Source organism: Pseudophryne corroboree, chromosome 1 (genome assembly GCF_028390025.1).
Source record: "Pseudophryne corroboree isolate aPseCor3 chromosome 1, aPseCor3.hap2, whole genome shotgun sequence".
Taxonomy (NCBI): Eukaryota; Metazoa; Chordata; class Amphibia; order Anura; family Myobatrachidae; genus Pseudophryne; species Pseudophryne corroboree.
Genome location: NC_086444.1, coordinates 887849850 through 887856355, shown reverse-complemented (window position 1 = coordinate 887856355; position 6506 = coordinate 887849850). Strand labels below are relative to the sequence as shown.

General features: G+C 46.7%; 1 non-coding gene across 1 annotated transcript; it reads left to right on the top strand.

The window, feature by feature from the left end:
• The first annotated feature begins 1020 nt into the window (after positions 1-1020).
• Positions 1021-1139, top strand: LOC134940997 (5S ribosomal RNA). Its single transcript, XR_010181414.1, has one exon. It is a non-coding gene; the product is annotated as a 5S ribosomal RNA (ribosomal RNA).
• The last annotated feature ends 5367 nt before the right edge of the window (positions 1140-6506 follow it).

Genomic DNA, 6506 nt, shown 5'->3' with positions numbered 1-6506 from the left:
GATAACCCTCTGCTCCCCCAGCTCCCCGCACCCCCCGCACAGATCCCCACTCAGCGCGACTCACAGAGCCGGCACAGGGATCCCGCTCGAGCGCAAAGCAATGTTTAAATTTGGCGCCTTGTACGGAGGGGGCGGAGCTAAGTCCCGCTCTGTAAAGCGAGCTCAGCGCTCCCTGCTCCCAGGCGGCGACTCGCGCTCTGTTCAGCGCAACACTCCCCGGCGGCGGCTAGCAGATACAGGGCTCTACTAGCGCTGTATAGCGGGCTCAGCGCTCAGCGCTCCCCGGCGGTGACTCGCAGGCCCAGCGGAGGGTACAGCTCGCTTCCCGCTTAGTTTTGCAATAAGGCGCCATAGCCGGGGGGCGGAGCTAACTCCTGCTCTGTACAGCGGGCTCAGCATTCTCCGCTCCCCGGCCACTGTTATAGTGTAATAGGCATTTATGTGAGTTAAATGGGGAGAATGTGATATAGTCAGAGTGGCTCAGCACTAATCCAGTTATCCACTATATAGATTTTATCGCATAGCCCAGAGGAGTTTCACTCTGGCGGCCATTTCCTCCCTGCACAGACCTGGCTTCATATTTGCAGTGTCTCCTATAGCCCAGTGGGCTAATCTTGCATACTCAGAGACAAATACAAATAAAGTCCCAGGTATATTAACAGTTAACCTGCTTTACTCAGCGGGCTCCCAGGTCTCCCCGTCGCTAGGCAACAGCTCTGGGATTTGTAACTTTTCGATACTTCAGGCTGCTGAAATATAGATACATTCCTCCTGCAGTAGAGTCCTCTACCCAGCATTTTCCTACTTGCAAATCAGGGAACCTGCTCTATTACAGTAGCTGGGACTCAGCTCAATAATAATTAAAAGGATCTACTGTGCAGTATTTATTTACCTACGGTGTGTGTGTATATATACATATATAGTTATGTTTGTGCATGTATATATATAGATATATATATTTAAGTGCGTGTAGGTATGTATATAGATAAATCCATAAAATACCAGATATAGGGGATAAAAGCCTACGGCCACACCACCCTGAACACGCCCGATCTCGTCTGATCTCGGAAACTAAGCAGGGTCAGGCCCGGTTAGTACTTGGATGGGAGACCGCCTGGGAATACCAGGTGCTGTAGGCTACTTCCGCAATGTTTTCTAATAACAACATCTTGCACATAACATTTTCCCCCATCTTTCTCACAGGCTGGTCACCATTTTGAAAAGCCAGCGGAACCTCAGAGAAACATCTGGTGCACCTTAATTAGCGGTACACTAAATACAGGGCGGGGTGTTGCCTTCCCTTTATTATTCCTTGTTGTCACTAGTTACTAATGCTATTTGTAATTGTGGAATGCGTGTAAGGCATCAGACAAATAGCGCTGCGGCTCAGTACGCTAGTAGCGGGTATCTGAATAGGGGTTTGACTCCAAACAAAACTTTAAGGAGAACTCCTATAGCCTAGGGCTAAGACTCCTGTCCCACAGCGCAGCGTTGCTGGTTCAGGTCTCCGCTGCTCCAGAAAGTTTATTTTAATCGTATCGGTCACTACACATTATAGTGCACACCTTACGTAGGGCTCTGTTTATTTAACCCACCTTTTCTCCTTTCGTTTGTCTCTCCTGGGATAGTCGAAGAATTCCCTCTTAGGTGTGAAGTATGCGGCGGAGCCATCTGCTTCGCCCTCCACGCACCTGCACACCCCTGTTTGATCAATGATGCAGGTAATGTCACTATTAACCAGACAATAACTCATGGTTTCCAAGGTCACAGGATCAAATCACAGCGGGACCAAACACACCTTTCCAAAAAGAAACTTTGCTAACATTCCATGCATTACTGATGTCTGTTTTCTGTGGATCTGAACCAGTGTCTCAGAATATACAGGTACATAATACAGCAGTTCATCTGATACTGCAGGTAAAGGAGGAGGACACGTCAAGTCCATCAGGGTTCCACGCCATTGACGAAAATGACAGCGACTGGTTCAGTTTCGGATGAGCTGGGCAGGCTCCGGTAGGCGGCCGACAGACACCCGAATACACAATATCAGGTATCAAACAAGGTTTGTTTTCCTATCTTTTCCCCGCAGATGGCAGGAGATGGTATCAGAACCTCTCTAGGGTATACACCTCGGTGTATCGCTGGTCCATCAAGCCGCCGTTTTCCTGAGGCAACCTTGCTCAGGGATCCATCGACATATGCGGCAGCATGGTTCTACCGTATCCGGAGCAGGTAGGTTGGGGAACAATTGTCCTCTAGGTTACAGGATGCTTCGCATCAGGATCAATTGATACTTTGATACAGGTCAGAATCACGATTCTGCTTTATGTTCCTTGGAGGTCTCCATGTCTACAGACTCGGACCCTGCATCTTCGCTTGGGCTGTCTTAACCCGACGACCTCTGGGGCTGCGACAGTGACAAGTAAACATGAAATCCTACGGGGCAGATGGTTCTGGGGAAGGAACTTTCTGCAGGATTTCTTGAACCAATGGAGGTAGGTCCACTTTGATTTCTCCTACTACTGCCCCAGCTCCAAGACAGACCTTTACTGGTCTTCCCTTTAGATTTTTTCGTGCCCTTTCAGGTTTTTGACTCCACACGGGTGATATCTTCGTCGCCAGGGGTTCTCAGGGTAAAAAGGCTGAAGCAGAGGTTCAACATCCTCAGTCCAGTCTGATTTTATGTCATCCTATACACCCATTACACCTGCAGGGTCCCAGGGTAGGCGCAGGTCGATGGGAGAAGGCTTGGGCGGTTACAACCGTCTCAGGAGTCCCTCGGCATAGGTCGGCTGATTTACGATGACAAGAGAGTCATACTGCAGGCTGCGCTCCATAGGTTTCTAACCGCAAAGGGTGTTGATCCCTGTTTTTCACATATCATTTGAATTAGGACAGTTCTCAGGCCTTTGTTTTCTTTTCACGTTCCGAAGCCAAGTGGCTCGGACAGGCCTATTCTGGCCTTACAATCCTTTTAGTCTGTGATTGCTAGTTTAAACAAGAAAGGGAGTTTTACGTGTCCCTTGTCTTCAGAGATGCCTGTTTACTGATTTCCGTTGGACAGGCTTTTCTCAGATTCCCCCTTAACAGGATTCTCATTTTCACTGTAAGTCCTTTACTCTTCTCTCTTCCGCTCCCACAGAGTTTAGGAAGATAACAGAATAACTCTTTTTCAAGGGCAGTGGGTGACGTTGGTTCCCTAATGGGACAATTTACTGCTACTATCCCACTCTGTACATTAGGTGGCTTCTGAATATCCGGAGGATCCACGAGCTTCTGATTCGACACAGATCCAATTTATGCTCCGCATAGACGTTTCTCAACACGGTCCGTCAGAGGTTTTTTCATTCCTCGGCACCAGAGACTCGATTTCTTCAGTCAAGTTGCGACGTAATGAGTGGTCGCCTCCATTCCTCTCGGAACGGGGGACAACAATCTTGTTTCCAGATCAAGCCACCAGGTCAGACTCCTGGGTGAGGGAACATGCCCCGGAGTTTTGTCAGCTGGTCCGCTGTGGGCGGAGATTTCGGATCGACCTCAGGGCGTTCTGACTGACTCTTTAACCCTTTATTACTCTCGGACGGCAGTAGCCGTGGAGGCCCTCAGGGCTCCGGGGAGTTTTCTGGTTATTCTATCCTGCCTCCTTTTCTATTTCTACTTCATGTTCAGTAACACAGGAGGGGATTATGCGTGCTAGTCCTCTCGGTGGCGCTGGTTGGGCCACGCATGACTTGAAGATACAGATACGCCTGTTGTCAGTAGAGGAGCCTTGGCTCCTACCTCGACTGGACTGTCTACTTCAACAGGCTCCTTTTTTCTCCTTGTTCAATTTTACACTGGTTTCGGTTACCCGTGTGACTGTTCACGAGACCTCAGAAGGGAGGAGTTCCCTAGTTCGGTTAGGCCTACTGGGCTCCGATTTCAGAAGTCTATTACCTCTTCTCGCTTTTGCCACTTTGGGAAAACTTTATGGAACATAATGAAGATAAAAGGGGTTTTTTCCCCCTTCTTCCAGTTACCATTCATCTTTGGTTTCTCTGGGAGGTTTTTTGCTCCGCTGCGCTTCAAACCACACTGACCGGAATTTTAGGTCTCTGCCTTTTTCGCTTTTCTTCCAAATGAGATTAGCCTAGCGGCCGTAAGTTCGGCCTCTTGTTCAGGGAGTACTCTATTGGCAACTCCCCGGGCTCGGCTTCGGCCTCAGCGGTCGTTTCTTCCAGAGGGGAGGTCCATTTTTCATATAAATCTGACACTAGTGGTTTTCAATCCTCTCTGAATGTTGTCAGGGCTCGTCAACTCTCTCTACAGAGGTCTCAGGCTATTCGATGAAGTGTTTTTTCTTCTTTGCTCTGGACGATGCTCCCGTACTAAATAGCCGGGGCCCCAGCATATGCTGGACAGTTGGATACATCTGATCATCAGACAGTCTTCTTGGCGGTTACTAGGGAACCTCCGTTTTCCATTTCAGCGCGCTTTACGCGCATTGTAAGACCTTCGTGGGCAGCCGCCCGCGGGGTCTCCATGAATATTTTGTCGGGCGGCTACTTGGTCAAACCGACATTCGTTTTGTCAAATTCTACAAGTTTGACACTTTTACGGCCTCTGCATCACTGTTTGGCCGAGCAGTTTTTACAGGACTCTCAGCGCTTTCCCACCCGTTTTTTGGGAGCTCTGGGACGTCCCCATTGTAACTACACTCCAGTGGCCCCTAGTGGATGAAGGAGAAATCAGGATTTTGGTACTTACCGATAAATCCCTTTCTCCGATTCCACAGGGGCCACTGGACGCCCGCCCAGCGCTGTTTCTCCTGATTTTTGTTTGATTAACGATTGCAGATCACCATATGACTGCTTGTTGGGTTCAGGCTAGCCTGGTTTTTTGTCAGGTTCTGTTCCAGGTTTAGTTTGTGTTCGCCTGGTTTACAGGGCGTCGTTAACCTCCTCTACCTTACGGTTTGTTTATTACAGCTCTCCTCGGGCACAGTTTAACGTAGACTGGCTTGGAGGGGAGATAGTAGGGGAGGAGCTAGCCACAGTGTGAGAATTTTTAAAGTGCCAGCTACCAATACCACCTACTATCTCCCCATTGTAACTACACTCCAGTGGCCCCTGTGGAATCGGAGAAAGGGATTTATCGGTAAGTACCAAAATCCTGATTGTGTAATATTTCGATTTTTAAGTTATTGATTAATCATTTATTATCTATTTCCTTACACAGGATCGTCCCAGCTACTCATCATGGTAAGTATCTAGCCATAAAACATAGTCATTTAGTCTGGATTCAGCCTTAAGGATTCATTAAAATTTATTTAGTGATCCATTCACATGTTGTTTAACTTTTTCATTGTTGATTTTTTGTTTTTTTTGTTTTGATGTTAATCTGTAATCTTTATGCATATAGGGACAAAGATTATTGTCATTTAAAAAGTTGGATTGTGTCTATAGTCCAAATCTTTCTAGACACGAAAAGGATTAAGAAAGGAAGCTATATACCCATAGTCAGATATATAACCTCAGAAAAGTGGGATAGCCCATTTTTGAGGGTTTCTTCCTACCAGCCTTATTACACTGGGTCCAATTAGATTGCAAAAGAGGAATGCAAAATTACATTCCTATTTAATACAATAGCATTTATCCCTACACAAATGGAAGGTAACTATTGTATTCATTAAGCCCCACTGGTTGCATGCTGCCCATCAAAAAAATGAGTTTGGTTTCCAGTTTCAGTAATTCTTTATCCATATTGCCACCTCTGATACCCAGCTGGATACGTTGCATGCCATATGCTTTCAGGCCTCCGGTCTCTCCTCCATGATATTGCAAGAAGTGTTTGGCCACTGATGTGAGGGTTCTAAACCTCTCTACATCCTTTCTCGCATTTTTTATACTATTGGCATGTTCCAAAATACGGACCTTAAGCGGGCGGATGGTCTTACCGATGTAGCTCTTCCCACATGGGCATTCAAGATGATACACTACACCCAATGTGGTACAATTAATAAAATTCTGAATCAGCCATTTCTTGCCGAATTTGTCTGTATACGACTGTTGTGTTATCATATATTGACAGGCTTTGCACCGGCCGCATTGATATGATCCTTTCTTATGGTACAGTTGTTTTGAGGATACCGTGAGATGACTATGTACAATTAGATCTTTCAAATTCTTTGATCTCCTCCAACTACTTTGTACCCGGGTGGGTAACACTTGCTTTAGAGCTTCATCCGTCTGTAGTACAGACCAGTGTTTTTGCAGAATGTCATTGATTTCCTTCCATCTGGAGTTGAATGTACTGACAAATCTGACTGGTTCCTCCCTTTGGGGTCTAATTTTGGGGGTTAGTAGTGAGTCTCTAGTGTATGATTTGACATTATGAACGGCGGATTTAATAACCTTATTACTATATCCCCGTTTCTTGAGTCGATTACACACTTCAGTCTCACGTTCTCGATAGGTCTTCTCATCAGAGCAATTTCGTTTAGTACGGAGTAGTTCCCCTTTGGGGAT